At 43.8% G+C, this 16,787-nt stretch overlaps 1 protein-coding gene across 1 annotated transcript in view; it reads right to left on the bottom strand.

The window, feature by feature from the left end:
- Window positions 1-13,225, bottom strand: part of LOC136598681 (zinc finger protein 547-like) — a gene marked incomplete at its 3' end in the record, with an annotated part of 70,593 nt that extends 57,368 nt beyond the window's left edge. The window contains exon 1 of the mRNA XM_066588760.1: window positions 13,138-13,225. The remainder of the gene's footprint in view (window positions 1-13,137) is intronic.
- Window positions 13,226-16,787: the final 3,562 nt, after the last annotated feature.

Raw genomic sequence — 16,787 nt, 5'->3', positions numbered from 1 at the left:
ATGACTGAAAACAGGGAAGTAGAATAGCTTCGTGTGGAGCAGAGTGTAAGCTCTCGCCTACGACCTGAAGGTTACAAGTTCAAACCCTGTGTGGTTCAGGTAGTCGGCTCAAGGTTGACTCAGCCTTCCGAGGTCGGTAAAATGATGAGCACCCAGCTTGGTGGGGGATAAATAATAATTACCTGAAAGCGCTGCGGAATAAGTTGTCGCTATACAAATATCAAGATTTATTTTGATTCAATTATGATTTTCCACCAGGAATACAGGACTCCACCCCAACCCTCCAGAGAGACATCAGAGGGGGCGGGGTAAAGAGTAATCTGAGGGACCCTTTATAATGTTGGATCCAATATTTTTTTTTTATTTACCCCAGTTTATTTTAAAAATCTGTCTTGTGTATTCTACTGTATTTCCTTCTGTCCCGTGAACAACCTTTTTATATTTTTGTACAAATCAGATATATTGCACTGCAAGGCCTTTTCTAGATTAAATCTGCAGTTTAAAAGTCAGCCTTGTCCGTTTTACAACAAATCATAACGCTGAAGTTTGTGTTCATAATTCGGCTTCCAGTTTACCGATGCTAAAGCTGGTGGTGGCAGCGTTATTTGTAGGAGTATTGTAGAGCTCTGGAGTGTGTTAGAACGGATCAGGTGGATGATTTGAGATTTTGCTTCAGGTTTCACAGTTGCAGGGGAACCAGTAGTATAACTCGATTTTCACAGACTAAGCTCCTTATTATTTAAAATTTAACTTTTATTTGTAACCACTTAAAAAGAAAAGCTTTTGTTGGTTTGCGAAGGCCTCATAAGAACAAATGGTTATTAACTCTTTAATAGTTCAATACAGATGATCTTGTTTTGTTAGGCACATGTAGTCTCATTTCACCCGTATATCTGAGGTTCATAGAATACCTGGGGCCATATGAATCATGCCCTCTTGAACCGGGTGACTAGTATATAGTCTAATAGCAGAAAACCCTCATATAACGATATTTCCAGTTTTCGTGTTCTGCTCCAATATGTAATAATGCGTAACTAAACCGATTCTTTGTTAATTGCCTCCAGCCTACCTTCAGGGCTGGAGCTGCTGCTAGGCTGTTTTTTTATTTGATTTCCTCTTACTTTATTTTGGTTTTATACCTATCTACCTGAGCTGAGTTACTAGGAATTAGCATTAAATCACAGGCCCAAACTAGTAGATTAGGGTTATTTAGCTTATTTAACATATCTATGCAGAAGCTTGTGGTATACACCTCAGGGTTAATAGGGTCATTTAATCTGAGTGACATTCTGACACACCAGATTTGAAGTCAGTGATCCTCAGGGGCGACCACTGAGGAATCAATCACGTAGCTATGTTATAACATAATAACTGTATGTGTGTAATGTACACGCTCCTATACTGTGTATTGCGGATGTAGCAGAGCTGTATGTGTGTAATGTACACGCTCCTGTACTGTATGTGTATTGTGGATGTAGCAGAGCTGTATGTGTGTAATGTTCACGCTCCTGTACTGTATGTGTATTGTGGATGTAGCAGAGCTGTATGTGTGTAATGTACATGCTCCTATACTGTGTATTGCGGATGTAGCAGAGCTGTATGTGTGTAATGTACACGCTCCTGTACTGTATGTGTATTGTGGATGTAGCAGAGCTGTATGTGTGTAATGTACACGCTCCTGTACTGTATGTGTATTGTGGATGTAGCAGAGCTGTATGTGTGTAATGTACGCGCTCCAGCACTGTATGTGTATTGTGGATGTAGCAGAGCTGTATGTGTGTAATGTACACGCTCCTGTACTGTGTGTGTATTGTGGATGTAGCAGAGCTGTATGTGTGTAATGTACACGCTCCTGTACTGTATGTGTATTGTAGGTGTAGTAGAGCTGTATGTATGTAATGTACACGCTCCTGTACTGTATGTGTATTGTGGATGTAGCAGAGCTGTATGTGTGTAATGTACACGCTCCTGTACTGTATGTGTATTGTGGATGTAGCAGAGCTGTATGTGTGTAATGTACGCGCTCCAGCACTGTATGTGTATTGTGGATGTAGCAGAGCTGTATGTGTGTAATGTACACGCTCCTGTACTGTGTGTGTATTGTGGATGTAGCAGAGCTGTATGTGTGTAATGTACACGCTCCTGTACTGTATGTGTATTGTAGGTGTAGTAGAGCTGTATGTATGTAATGTACACGCTCCTGTACTGTATGTGTATTGTGGATGTAGCAGAGCTGTATGTGTGTAATGTACATGCTCCTGTACTGTATGTGTACTGTGGATGTAGCAGAGCTGTATGTGTGTAATGTACACGCTCCTGTACTGTATGTGTATTGTGGATGAAGCAGAGCTGTATGTGTGTAATGTACACGCTCCTGTACTGTATGTGTATTGTGGATGTAGCAGAGCTGTATGTGTGTAATGTACACACTCCTGTACTGTATGTGTATTGTGGATGTAGCAGAGCTGTATGTGCGTAATGTACACGCTCCTGTACTGTATGTGTATTGTGGATGTAGCAGAGCTGTATGTGTGTAATGTACACGCTCCTGTACTGTATGTGTATTGTGGATGTAGCAGAGCTGTATGTGTGTAATGTACATGCCCCCGTACTGTATGTGTATTGTGGATGTAGTAGAGCTGTATGTGTGTAATGTACACGCTCCTGTACTGTATGTGTATTGTGGATGTAGCAGAGCTGTATGTGTGTAATGTACACGCTCCTGTACTGTATGTGTATTGTGGATGTAGCAGAGCTGTATGTGTGTAATGTACGCGCTCCAGCACTGTATGTGTATTGTGGATGTAGCAGAGCTGTATGTGTGTAATGTACACGCTCCTGTACTGTGTGTGTACTGTGGATGTAGCAGAGCTGTATGTGTGTAATGTACACGCTCCTGTACTGTATGTGTATTGTGGATGAAGCAGAGCTGTATGTGTGTAATGTACACGCTCCTGTACTGTATGTGTATTGTGGATGTAGCAGAGCTGTATGTGTGTAATGTACACGCTCCTGTACTGTATGTGTATTGTGGATGTAGCAGAGCTGTATGTGCGTAATGTACACGCTCCTGTACTGTATGTGTATTGTGGATGTAGCAGAGCTGTATGTGTGTAATGTACACGCTCCTGTACTGTGTGTATTGTGGATGTAGCAGAGCTGTATGTGTGTAATGTACACGCTCCTGTACTGTATGTGTATTGTGGATGTAGCAGAGCTATATGTGTGTAGTGTACACGCTCCTGTACTGTATGTGTATTGTGGATGTAGCAGAGCTATATGTGTGTAATGTACACGCTCCTGTACTGTATGTGTATTGTGGATGTAGCAGAGCTGTATGTGTGTAATGTACACGCTCCTGTACTGTATGTGTATTGTGGATGTAGCAGAGCTGTATGTGTGTAATGTACATGCCCCCGTACTGTATGTGTATTGTGGATGTAGCAGAGCTGTATGTGTGTAATGTACACGCTCCTGTACTGTATGTGTATTGTGGATGTAGCAGAGCTGTATGTGTGTAATGTACACGCTCCTGTACTGTATGTGTATTGTGGATGTAGCAGAGCTGTATGTGTGTAATGTACACGCTCCTGTACTGTATGTGTATTGTGGATGTAGCAGAGCTGTATGTGTGTAATGTACACGCTCCTGTACTGTATGTGTATTGTGGATGTAGCAGAGCTGTATGTGTGTAATGTACACGCTCCTGTACTGTATGTATATTGTGGATGTAGTAGAGCTGTATGTTTGTGTCGGAGATGTCCATGGGATGTTCGCCATTTTGTGTGTATTTTCTGTTGTCAGCTGTGAAGATTCTAAAATTGGGATGCTATTTGTGTCTCTAATCTAATCCATGGGGGAAAGAAACATCACCCCCCCCCCACTCCCACCCCCACAACAATTGAAGGAGCAGTGTATTGAGTCCATAAACAGGTCAGACTAGTTTTGACCAGCAGAAGTGTCTTACCTGCTCGAGATTTAGTAATTCTACAGTCTCATTAGCATACAAACTAAGCAAACTGAGACCGTTTTGAGGTAAAACTAACACAAATCACGAGTTTATTCACTCTTTAGTATATATATAGATTTAAGTGAAACTGTTAATTAACATGGGGGCGGAGCCTGACCGCGGAGTGTGATGGCTGCATAGAACCTGTGTTTTCTGTCACAAAGGCACAGCTACAGGCTCCAGAAAGCAGCAATTTTCACCCAAAATGGGGAAAATAAGTAAAGAAAGAGGAGGAGAACACGAGGGGACCCCTCGACCAGCCTGAAGTCAGTCGGACCTGCAGCGAATTCTAAAAGACCGGAGCACCCGCTCCCCACACAGCAGACAAGATGGTGCCGGCAGCCGCTGCAGCAATGATCACAGCACGGGAGGGAGAGAGTTCCTCAGATGAGGAAGAAGATGAACCCCTTTCCAAAGGATTTATAAAAGAACTGCTCTCCAAGACAATGAAACCAGTCTTGGCAGAACTAACAGAAATAAAAGAGGAGGTAAGACATATGGGGAGGAGAGTAGAGGACTTGGAAAACTCTGCAGCCACCATCACTACTCACACAGGGGAGCTGGCTGCAGTTGTTAAAGAACAACACCTCCATCTTAATAAAATGCTCCTCATGCAAGAGGACATAGAGAACAGGAAGCGCCGAAACAATGTGCGCATCAAGGGGCTACTGGAATCCTGGGCTCAAGACACCCTGCAGAAAATAGCTTCAGAAATCTTTTCGGATTTACTGGGGGCTGACAGAACCACTTCTATCACTATAGAAAGAATCCATAGAGCCCTGAGACCACAACCTGCACCTAATGACCCCCCGAGGGACGCCATCTGCAGACTCCTTGCCTTCTCAGACACCGCAGCTATATTAAATGCTGCCAGAAGTGCTAGGAATATACTCTACGATGGCACAGCAATCCAGCTATACCAAGATCTCTCACCTACCACTCTGGCCAAACGCAGGCTACTCAGACCCCTCCTCGAAGGTCTTAAAGCAAAGAACATTAGATATGCCTGGCTATTTCCGTTTGGCATAGGCATTACCCATAAAGGGAAGAGATTGAACATCCATACCCCAGATGATCTCCAAGGCTGCTGGCAACACCTGGGGCTTGAGCCTATTGTGCTACCAAACTGGCTCCCTCTACCGGAGTTCCCAACTCTTCCATACCTTCCTGCTCCTGAAAACTGGCGCACAGCTGACCACTCCAAATCCCCTAGGAGCAAACAAAAGAAGAAGTCTAGAGAAGAAAATGCGCCTGGAGACACTTGACTCTCCACATACAGACTCGGGACATCCATCACAAGATCTTGGACACTTAATTCAACACTAACCAGTTCTCTGGTTAGACCCCCCCCCCCGGACAGAAGCAGTTCTGTTTGTGATTTCCTCCTTTATATTCTACATACTTTTCCTGAAAAGGACTCCTTTGCTGTTAAATAATTCAAATGTTTATGCAGAACAATCCCCACCAAAGGAGGAGCCTGCCTGAGCCCCTCCGATCAGGCATCCTTTGAACCTACATAAAGCTAAAGTTTAAGCTTTTGTTTAATCTTTAATTTTTTCTATTCTTCTATTTATTCCACCTCATTCATACAGCAGGGCTCCCGTATTTTGGAGAACCCCTCTGTATCTCTTGGAAAAGAGAAAGTCTCTCTTTGCCTTCTCACTCCCCTCTCCTACACCCCCAGCCGCTACAGCTGCTCAAAGCTTTGTCATTAGCTCTAACGGTTTTATTGTACTCTACAGAACACCTTACCTCCGCTGCGTTTCCTCCTAGCCCAGTTATTAATCCAACAAAAGGCAAAAGAATCATCACGAGTCGTGAACATGGAATCAGTGAGGTTTACGTCTTTCAACGTCTGGGGTCTCAACACGCCTCAGAAAAAGTACAGTATCTCCCAACTTATTAAAAGCTACAAGTCCAGGATTTTATTACTACAAGGAAAAACATTTTAAATTAAACAAATGCCCATGCCTACCAGGGAGACTTTTCACTCACGGCTACCAAAACTTGCACCCGACCTCCACCTCCAAGGGGGTCTCCATTATGTTCCACAAATCGATAGGCTTTAACCTCAAGACTAAATACTCAGACAAATCAGGTAGGGCGCTATTCCTAAAAGGTACTATTAACAATACCAAACTAACGATAGCTGACCTATATGCACCTAACTCTAACCAAGTTAATTGGCTAGTGGAACAGCTGAATATTCTGAGGGAGTTCGCGGAGGGCTCTATTATTTTAGGTGGGGATTTAAATATCACACTGAACCCGTACTGGACTCCTCGACAGGGAGATCCTGGATCTCACAGAAACAAATCAAAAAACTTAACAAAAATCTTCAGGACTTGGGAGTCGTGGACACATGGCGATCTGTAAATCCCTCAACAAAAGACTATACCCACTTCTCCCAAGTACATTCCTCATTCCAGAGGTTAGATTATATACTTGTCTCCCATAATACGCTAATGAAGGTAGAAAAGACAAAAATAGAGGCAATTACCATCTCTGACCACGCACCCATCCATGCAGACATTAAGATTAAAGGCGATGGCCCCAGAGAATGGATTTGGAGGCTTAATACCTCACTGCTTGATTCTGAGTTAGACAGCACATCTATCTAAAATGTTAATGGAGTACTTCCAATTAAAGAGCACCGGAGACTACGATATGGGAAGCGCATAAGGCTTACATAAGAGGTCTGCTAATCTCACTGGGAGCAAGGGTCAAAAAGCAACAACAAGCTGAAATAGACAGCCTCTTAACAAAAATAGCGAAACTAGAGCAATTATCCAAATTGTCGCTAGCCTCTGACAAACTTGAAAACCTAGGAGCTGAGACGTACTCTCAAATGCCTCCTAGAATCCAGACATAATAAAAGACACCTATATCTCAAACACATTGCATACGTCCACGGTAACAAAGGGAGCAAATTCCTATCATCTCTAATTAAAAAAGCAAAAACTAAAAACTCCATCACAGCAATCGAAGACAAGGAAAAAGCCCAGGCCCGGGCGGCCTCTCATTAAGGTATTACAAATCCTTTAAAGAGATTCTCATGCCGAAATTAAAGGACCTCTTCGATGCTCTTATGTCAGGAAACCCCTTGCCTAAACAAGCGCAAGAAGCGCACATTACGCTCATATATAAGGAGAATAAGGATCTTCAACTATGTAGTAGCTACAGGCCTATATCCTTAATCAACTTAGATGTCAAATTCTTGGCAAAACTCCTGGCAATAAGACTAGAGAATCTAATACCGTCCCTAAGAAACAGAGAACAAACGGGCTTTGTCAAAGGCAGAGAGGGCCGAGAAAACAGCTATAGACTACTACACGCAGTCAAATAAGCCCAAACCCATAGAATCCCGCTGGTACTGGTGGGTACAGATGCCAAGAAGGCTTTTGATAGGGTGAACTGGAGCTATATGAAAAGAGTCTTGACCAAATTTAATCTTCCCCCCACCTTCATTTCGGCAATCTTCTCTTTATACCAAGAACCCTACGCCAGACTAAAAATCAGCAACCTATTATCCCCTCCATTTGATATAAAAAAAACGGAACCCGACAGGGTTGCCCACTGTCACCGACCCTCTTCATTCTATCCATGGAACCCCTTTTACAAGGAGTAAGAGCGAACCCAAATATAAGAGGGCTGGAAATAGGCACAAAGGCTCTAAACACGGCTGCTTTCGCGGATGATGTCATGTTTGTCATGTCTGAACCTGAAGCGGGCGTCCCAAACTTGACATCATTCTTGGAATCCTTTGGCTCTGTTTCTAACTTCAAAATCAACTTCTCCAAATCTACTACCTTAAATGTTTCACTTCCCCCAGCAAGATACAGCTCTCTCAGCTCTGGTTCACCCTTCGTATGGTCAAATACCTCAGTAGAATACCTAGGGGTCACGATTACCAAAAAGACCGAGGACTTATACAACCAAAACTTTACCCCATTATTAACGCAGATTGAACACTTACTACACACATATGATCTCCCACTTTTTTGGTGAGCCCAAACAGCTGTACCTTGAAGCCATGCTCCCTTTTCCTTGTCAGGTTCTTTACGGCAACAGAGATCGATGCTGCCGCATCACCTTGAGAATTAAAGGGGTTGTCCCGAGGCAGCAAGTGGGTCTATACACTTCTGTATGGCCATAATAATGCACTTTGTAATGTACATTGTGCATTAATTATGAGCCATACAGAAGTTATAAAAAGTTTTATACTTACCTGCTCCGTTGCTGGCGTCCTCGTCTCCATGGTGCCGACTAATTTTCGCCCTCCGATGGCCAAATTAGCCGCGCTTGCGCAGTCCGGGTCTTCTCCTCTTCTCTATGGGGCTCCGTGTAGCTCCGTGTAGCTCCGCCCCGTCACGTGCCGATTCCAGCCAATCAGGAGGCTGGAATCGGCAATGGACCGCACAGAAGCCCTGCGGTCCATGAAGACAGAGGATCCCGGCGGCCATCTTCAGCAGGTGAGTATGAAGACGCCGGACCGCCGGGATTCAGGTAAGCGCTGTGCGGGTGGGTTTTTTAACCCCTGCATCGGGGTTGTCTCGCGCCGAACGGGGGGGGGGGTTTAAAAAAAAAAAAAAACCCGTTTCGGCGCGGGACATCTCCTTTAAATACACGTTCCAATGAGTCAAGAGGGACATGAGCATCAACATGAAATACAGTACTTTTTGTACTTCTAATGACTCCACAATTGTAATGGTGTCTGGTACAGCTGCCGTCAAGGGAGGTGTTTGTTTATTCAACTCCCTGTAATCGACAGTCATCCTCCAAGACCCATCACTTTTCTTCACAGGCCATACCAGATTGTTCCATGCTGTGGTTGTAGGCCTCATCACTCCAGCATCGACCAAATCCTTAATGGTTTCTTCTACTTCCTTGTGACCTCCAGGAATTCTGTATTGCTTGATAGCAACCAGTTTTCCTGCAGGAGGGACATGTATGGGTGGTATTTTAGCCTTGCCCACCGTAACTGGACAAGCTTTTATCCCCATTTTCCTTACGCCAAAGGCAAACTTACCATCTTCCAGGTGTAGTGTCAATCCTTTTAGAATATCTATGCCAATGATATATTCCGGAATAGGTACTACTAACACCGTGTATTTACGTAGGGGCAAATTGCCCAGTTTCAAAGTTACCTGTGTCTGTACTCCCTCGGTAACTTTTCCTCCCAACCCTGAAATATTGACTTTTGGACCCTTAAACTTTTTTGGATTTCCATAAATCAGAGTAGCCTCCGCCCCTGTATCTACTAAAGCTGGGACCCTTTGGACATTACCCCCTTTCCAAAGTATGGCTAGCGGGACGTAGGGTCTGTAATCCCACCTAATCCAGACAGGAGCTTGACTTTCTACCTATGCGGAATCAGAATCTGATTCTACAGGAGCGGAGCAGATGGCTTCATATGGTGCTGCACTTGGGTAGCTACCATTGCAGCCATCTCCTCCCATGGATAGATCTCTTGAAAGTCCTCCCATTCTAATTTCTTAGGTTCTGAATTAGTGACCTATTTCTCTTTCTTTTTAGAAGTTTTTGGGGCCACTGAATCTTCCCTTTTATCCACCTTTTTGTTGGATAATACCTTCTGTTTATAAAGATGGCACAAATCACCTGTATCTTTTCCATCAATGGTGTCCTTGGAGACTCCAGCTTTCAGGAGAGCCTGAAGCATATCTCTACGAGATACCCTTGGCACTCCTGACTCACCAGTCCCCTGGGAACTAGGATTCCTAGACCTATCATAATCTGTTCGCTTTTCCTTTCTATCCCAGTTTCCCATGTCTTGCAATTCCCGCATTCTAGCCACGACCGCAGACATTGGCTCATTAGTCATGGATAAAAGTAGGGTCATCATCACGGCTTTATAAGCTGGAGGTGCAGTCTTAATCAAGCGATTTCTAATTCCTGCTGTCAGCCGAGTCTCCAAATAATCATCCATTTGCTCAATGATAATTAGTGAGACCCTCATAGCTTCCTCCTTCAACCTTTCAATGCCATCCCTGATAGTGTACAAAGGTTTGTCATTGATTGGAATGTCTGCCTCTGTCGGGAACTTATTAAGAAACCTATTGGTCACTATATTAAACAGGGAAGTACCACTTTCTCCTTGATGATTAGGAAAGCTTTCTCTAAAATTTCTACTGATTACTGGATCTCTAGTTAGAGTAACAAATCTCATTGCATCTTTTGGATCCAACATCACCCAGTCGCCCCGTGCTCAAATAAGACGGACCAACCATGGTATGTCAGATTCCCCAGGCTTTTGCCTAAATCTACTCAGTATATCATCAACTTCTGACTGAGAAAAATCCTCTAGGGTAAGCCTGGTGCGCCTATGTGGCACCAATTCTTCTTGCACCAACAGTCTCCCATCGGCATCGTACATATAGTTTCTCTGATTGTCATACCTGGGCAACCTTTGCCCATCGTGACCTAGGGTAGGCTGAGTATCGGGTCCATATTCAGTAGTTTCCTTCCTTCTGCTAATGGGCTGGGCACGTTTTAAAGCGGGTGGATCAATTGTTGGATTGGGTGGGTCTTCCCAATCCTCTTATGCCAGTCCTCCTCCCCCGAAGAAGATAAGGAATCCCATAAGTCTCCATCCCACTTATCTGGGTCCCAGTCCACAGAAGCGGAAGCTATGGCTTTCGATACTTTTCGCTTATCAACTCTACCTTTACGTTTCTTATATTTATTTTGAGCAACTTTTACAACAGCCTTCTCTGCAATATTCTGATAATGTTCTATTTTTTCCTTTATCAGACCTTGGTAACATTCCAACACCACTCTCTTTCCTTCAGATTCTAATAACTTTTGTTCCGCCTGATTAAGTTTTCTTATTAGTTGGGACTTCTTTTTATGGATATTCCTATAGGCTGAGACTAATACCCAATTTCTCCTGCCCAACTGAACTGCATCTCCTGCCTTAGCAGGAGTCCCCTCGAGTACCTTAACAACATCGAGGGGCTCTGAATATTTTAGCTTACTATCCCAGGATTCTGCAAGCCCACTATGCATCAACTCCTGAGCTAATATATCATAGGGACCCTCGGACCAGCCGGGGATGTCTATTTTCTCTTCAATTTTATATTTTTTGGTTCTTTTAAACATATTGTTGTCTTACTGGCAAAATGCCAATTGGTGACATTTTGCACGGAGGTCCCCCTCACTGCGAGACACCACCCTGCAAAATGGCACCAATTTCCCGAATCCTGTCTTAAAGTTACAGAACTTATAAAATTTTGGCAACGTGCCAATGGGCTCAATAAGGACTACTTACTGCGACTATCAATATGTAATAACTATTATTACTCTATCACTTACCAAAGCAAAGTTATAACCATTTGAACCCCTTGGCAATGGGCCAAAATTTTGAAATTGCTCTCAGCAACTCCCTGCGCACTGAGAATCACTGTGGCAATACCAAATTATACAATAATACAACCTTACCAAAAGACAACAGACAAAAACAGACAGTTTTGAGGTAAAACTAATACAAATCACGAGTTTATTCACTCTTTAGTATATCTATATATATATAAAAATGAATGTCTGTCTGTCTGTCTGTTTGTCCTTTATGCGCTACTACACCATTCATCCGATCGCCATGAAACTTTGGGAAGTTGTTGAGTACACTCCTGGGAAGATTACTGGCATAGTACAGCTATCCTACGATAAATGTCGCGCGTGCGAGCGTCGTCGACAGTTATGCCCCCCCCTCCCCCACGTAGATCATTGCCACTAATTCTCTCACTTCTCCATGTCGTAGAAACGTGAAATTTGGCACGGGCATTGATTATGTCATAAATAGGAAAAGTTAATGGGTCCCAACTCCATTTTTCAATTCTAAGCGCAAAAGAATTAGCGTCCAAATTTTACATACGGAATCTAATTCTCTCACTTCCCAATGTCATAGAAACTTGAAATTTGGCACGAGCATTGATAATGTCATAAATAGGAAAAGTTAATGGGTGCCAACTCGATTATTTAATTCTAAGAGCAAAAGAATTAGCGTCCAAATTTTATGAACGGAATCTAATTTTCTCACTTCTTGATGTCATAGAAACTTGAAATTTGGCACGAGCATTGATTATGTCCTAAATAGGAAAAGTTAATGGGTCCCAACTCCATTTTTCAATTCTAAGCGCAAAAGAATAAGCATCCAAATTTTACGTACGGAATCTAATTCTCTCACTTCCCAATGTCATAGAAACTTGAAATTTGGCACGAGCATTGATTATGTCATAAATAGGAAAAGTTAATGGGTCCCAACTCGATTATTCAATTCTATGCGCAAAAGAATTAGCATCTAAAATTTTACGTACGGAATCTAATTCTCTCACTTCCCGATGTCATCTATATACATAAAAATGAATGTCTGTCTGTCTGTCTGTCTGTCCTTTATGCATTACTATACCATTCATCCAATCGCCATGAAACTTTGGGAAGTTGTTGAGTACACTCCTGGGAATATTACTGGCATAGTACAACTATCCTACGATAGGTGGCGCGCGTGTGAGCATCGTCGACAGTTATGCCCCTCAGACAAAGATCATTTGATTTCCATTACAAGCACGAAAGCAAAAAGCATTACTAGCAACGGGATGAGTGTTCAACTACAAAATGATGCATCCGCCGAACGTATCACAAGACAATTGCTGGATATTGAGAATGCTGAGGGAAAATGAAAGCTGTGCTGTGATTGGTTGCTACTTCTTATACTGCTGAGGTAACATGAAAGCTGTGCTGTGATTGGTTGATACTTCTTATACTACTGAGGTTACATGAAAGCTGTGCTGTGATTGGTTGCTATGTATTATACCGCTGAGGTAAAATGAATGCTGCGCTGTGATTGGTTGTTATATATTATACTGCTGAGGTAACATGAAAGCTGCGCTGTGATTGGGTGTTATATATTATACCACTAAGGTAACATGAAAGCTGCGCTGTCATTGGTTGTTATCTAGATATATAAAAACGAATGAATGTATGCCTGTCTGTCTTCGCAGCAACGTGCGACGGGTAAGCTAGTATATATATAGATTTAAGTGAAACTGTTAGTTAACATGTAAAGCGTAAAGGTCACATGGGCAGATCAAAGCTAAGCATCAATACATCACCGGATATTGTAGCATCACTCCGCAATTGGGGGATCTCCAGGTACGATTGGTAGGAGGATCCCGGAATACACCGTCAGCACGTCTGCTAGACCCCTGGTTAAGACCCAAGGTTCCCTTGGATACCCCCCTCCTTATATACTACTCTGTGACTGTATAACATATCCACTTCTGCGCAGCATGAAGTCATGGTTATATAACTGACTACGTACTCACATACTCCGTACAACATCTGGATTATTTTACTCTCCAACATCCCGTGACTATGAGTCATTCTAAAAAGTTTAACCCCTTAGTGACGGCCCCATCAGGAAACTATGACTTGCCTGAGTGGGCTTTAATCCTAGAAGCCTGTCCCTCAGGCTCTGGACGTGACAGCTCCATGCTGTCCCCCCCCCCCTAACTGCAGCATTACGATCCGCACTCCCTTACTGTATGTGTATTGTGGATGTAGCAGAGCTGTATGTGTGTAATGTACACGCTCCTGTATGTGTATTGTGGATGTAGAGCTGTATGTCTGTAATGTACACGCTCCTGTACTGTATGTGTATTGTGGATGTAGCAGAGCTGTATGTGTGTAATGTACGTGCTCCTGTATTGTATGTGTATTGTGGATGTAGCAGAGCTGCATGTGTGTAATGTACACGCTCCTGTACTGTATGTATTGTGGATGTAGCAGAGCTGTATGTGTGTAATGTACACGCTCCTGTACTGTATGTGTATTGTGGATGTAGCAGAGCTGTATGTGTGTAATGTACACGCTCCTGTACTGTATGTGTATTGTGGATGTAGCAGAGCTGTATGTGTGTAATGTACACGCTCCTGTACTGTATGTATTGTGGATGTAGCAGAGCTGTATGTGTGTAATGTACACGCTCCTGTACTGTATGTGTATTGTGGATGTAGCAGAGCTGTATGTGTGTAATGTACACGCTCCTGTATTGTATGTGTATTGTGGATGTAGCAGAGCTGCATGTGTGTAATGTACACGCTCCTGTACTGTATGTGTATTGTGGATGTAGCAGAGCTGTATGTGTGTAATGTACATGCCCCTGTACTTTATGTGTATTGTGGATGTAGCAGAGCTGTATGTGTGTAATGTACACGCTCCTGTACTGTATGTGCATTGTGGATGTAGCAGAGCTGTATGTGTGTAATGTACATGCCCCTGTACTTTATGTGTATTGTGGATGTAGCAGAGCTGTATGTGTGTAATGTACACGCTCCTGTACTGTATGTGTATTGTGGATGTAGCAGAGCTGCATGTGTGTAATGTACACGCTCCTGTACTGTTTGTGTATTGTAGATGTAGCAGAGCTGTATGTGTGTAATGTACATGCTCCTGTACTGTATGTGTATTGTGGATGTAGCAGAGCACTGCAAATGCCAGAAGACACAAAAGACATGGTAAGCTACACAGACAAGGAAACATGCTTGCTCACCCTGAAAACCCAGCAGACACTGCCAGGAGTATATATATATAATCCCTGCGGATTGGTTGACCTGAGCAATCCACACGCAGTCAGCTACACCAACCACCTGTGCAGCTGTGCTGCTAGACACACTGAGGGAAACAGGTTCCAGCACAGCACAACCCTAAGAAATACTGTTCCTTATATCAGCCCCAGTAGTAATAGTGACCCCCTATTGCCGCCCCAGTAGTGATAGGTTCTTGCATAGCTGCCCCAGTAGCATTAGGGTCTCCCATTGACACTACTGTTAGTGCAAATAAATCAATTTGAACCCCAGAAGCATATCATAAAACAAATAAAAGTATATACGGGCCCGAAAATAACTTGTCAGTCCAAACGGCTGGATGGGATCCAAAGTTATCTGTTTATTGATTGACAGGCAGCAGTTTTTATAGAGACACATGCCTCGATTACAACAATTCAGATTTATTAGAATTAATTTATTACTATTGGTCAATGAAACATAAACACAATATGAATATGCAAGATAAAGAATTTAACCTTTTACGATCCATTTATTTTTTCTCATCCACTCTCCCAAGCTCCAAATAAATTGGAGCTGGGGAGAATGGATGAGAAAAATTCCCTCCACTCTTCTGATCTCCCAGAGTTCTGGAGGGTGTAGGTGGTCACTACACCGTGGGGGGAATTCGGAAGTAATACTTTCGCATTCTCCCTTCAGCCTCCCGACTCGGCGTTCACGTGACTGCTGGGGGTCTGGTGACTCTGGCGGTCACATGATCGCCGGCCGGAATCTCTGTGCACTACATAGTGCTAATTGAGCACTATGTAATGTGTAAAGGAGAAGGCAGAAAGGGTTAGAAACCCTTTCTGCCTTCTCCTCGGGGGTCCTTGATGAGGATCAGTGCAGAAGTATCTGCACATGATGTGTCTGACGATCTGGTGCAGATGCACTCCTGCACTGCAGTGTCGGGCCTGTCCCGGAAAATGATGATGTCGGGGCAGGCCCGCCATTGGATTGGAAAGGGTTAATATCTAAAACATCTAGAATCTATAGGATTAGCTTCTCAGAACACATAAGTACAGTACTGGCATCATTAAGGGGTTTAGAGAGAATATTTTGTTACACATGTGAATAGCGAGGAACATGTCATCTCCACACGGGGGCAGTCTGGAGGCCTTTTCATCATCTTCAGTAGCCCCGGCCTCAGCTCTTCACTCAAGGCTTTTTTGAAGTACAGATATTTAATATGACAAATGACGAAGTATGAAGGATCACACAAGATGGCGGCCGCATAGAAAGTGGGATCATTCATTTCACTAACAGTCCTGATAGTAGTGGGATAGTGTTCCCCAATGCCACCCCAATAATGATAGGGTCCCTTACTGTGGCACTAGTATTAATAGGGTCCCCCAATGCCACCCCAATAATAATAGGGTCCCTCATTGCGGCCCTAGAAGTAATAGGGTCCCCCAATGCCACCCCAATAATCATAGGGGCCCTCATTGCGGCCCTAGTAGTAATAGGGTCCACCAATGCCACCCCAATAATCATAGGGTCCCCCAATGCCACGCCAATAATGATAGGGTCCCCCATTGTGGCCCTAGTGGTAATAGGGTCCCCCAATGCCACCCCAATAAAGATAGGGTTCCCCCTTGGGGCCCTAGTAGTAATAGGGTGCCCCAATGCCACCCCAATAATGATTGGGTCCCCCATTGTGGCCCTAATAGTAATAGGGTCCCCCAATGCCACCCCAATAATGATACAGTCCCCCAATGCCACCCCAATAATGATAGGGTCCCCCCTTGGGGCCCTAGTAGTAATAGGGTCCCCCAATGCCACCCCAATAATGATACAGTCCCACATTGTGGCCCTAGTAGTAATAGGGTCCCCCAATGCCACCTCAATAATGATAGGGTCCCCCAATGCCACCCCAATAATGATAGGGTCCCCCCTTGGGGCCCTAGTAGTTATAGGGTCCCCCAATGCCACCCCAATAATGATAGGGTCCCCCAATGCCACCCCAATAATGATAGGGTCCCCCCTTGTGGCCCTAGTAGTAATAGGGTCCCCCAATGCCACCCCAATAATGATAGGGTGCCACATTGTGGCCCTAATAGTAATAGGGTCCCCCAATGCCACCCCAATAATGATAGGGTCCGCCATTGTGGCCCTAGCAGTAATGGGGTCCCCCATTGTGGCCCTAGTAGTAATAGGGT

Source organism: Eleutherodactylus coqui, unplaced genomic scaffold (genome assembly GCF_035609145.1).
Source record: "Eleutherodactylus coqui strain aEleCoq1 unplaced genomic scaffold, aEleCoq1.hap1 HAP1_SCAFFOLD_225, whole genome shotgun sequence".
Taxonomy (NCBI): Eukaryota; Metazoa; Chordata; class Amphibia; order Anura; family Eleutherodactylidae; genus Eleutherodactylus; species Eleutherodactylus coqui.
Note: the sequence above shows the minus strand (reverse complement) of the source record. Positions and strands in the feature narration are given on the sequence as shown.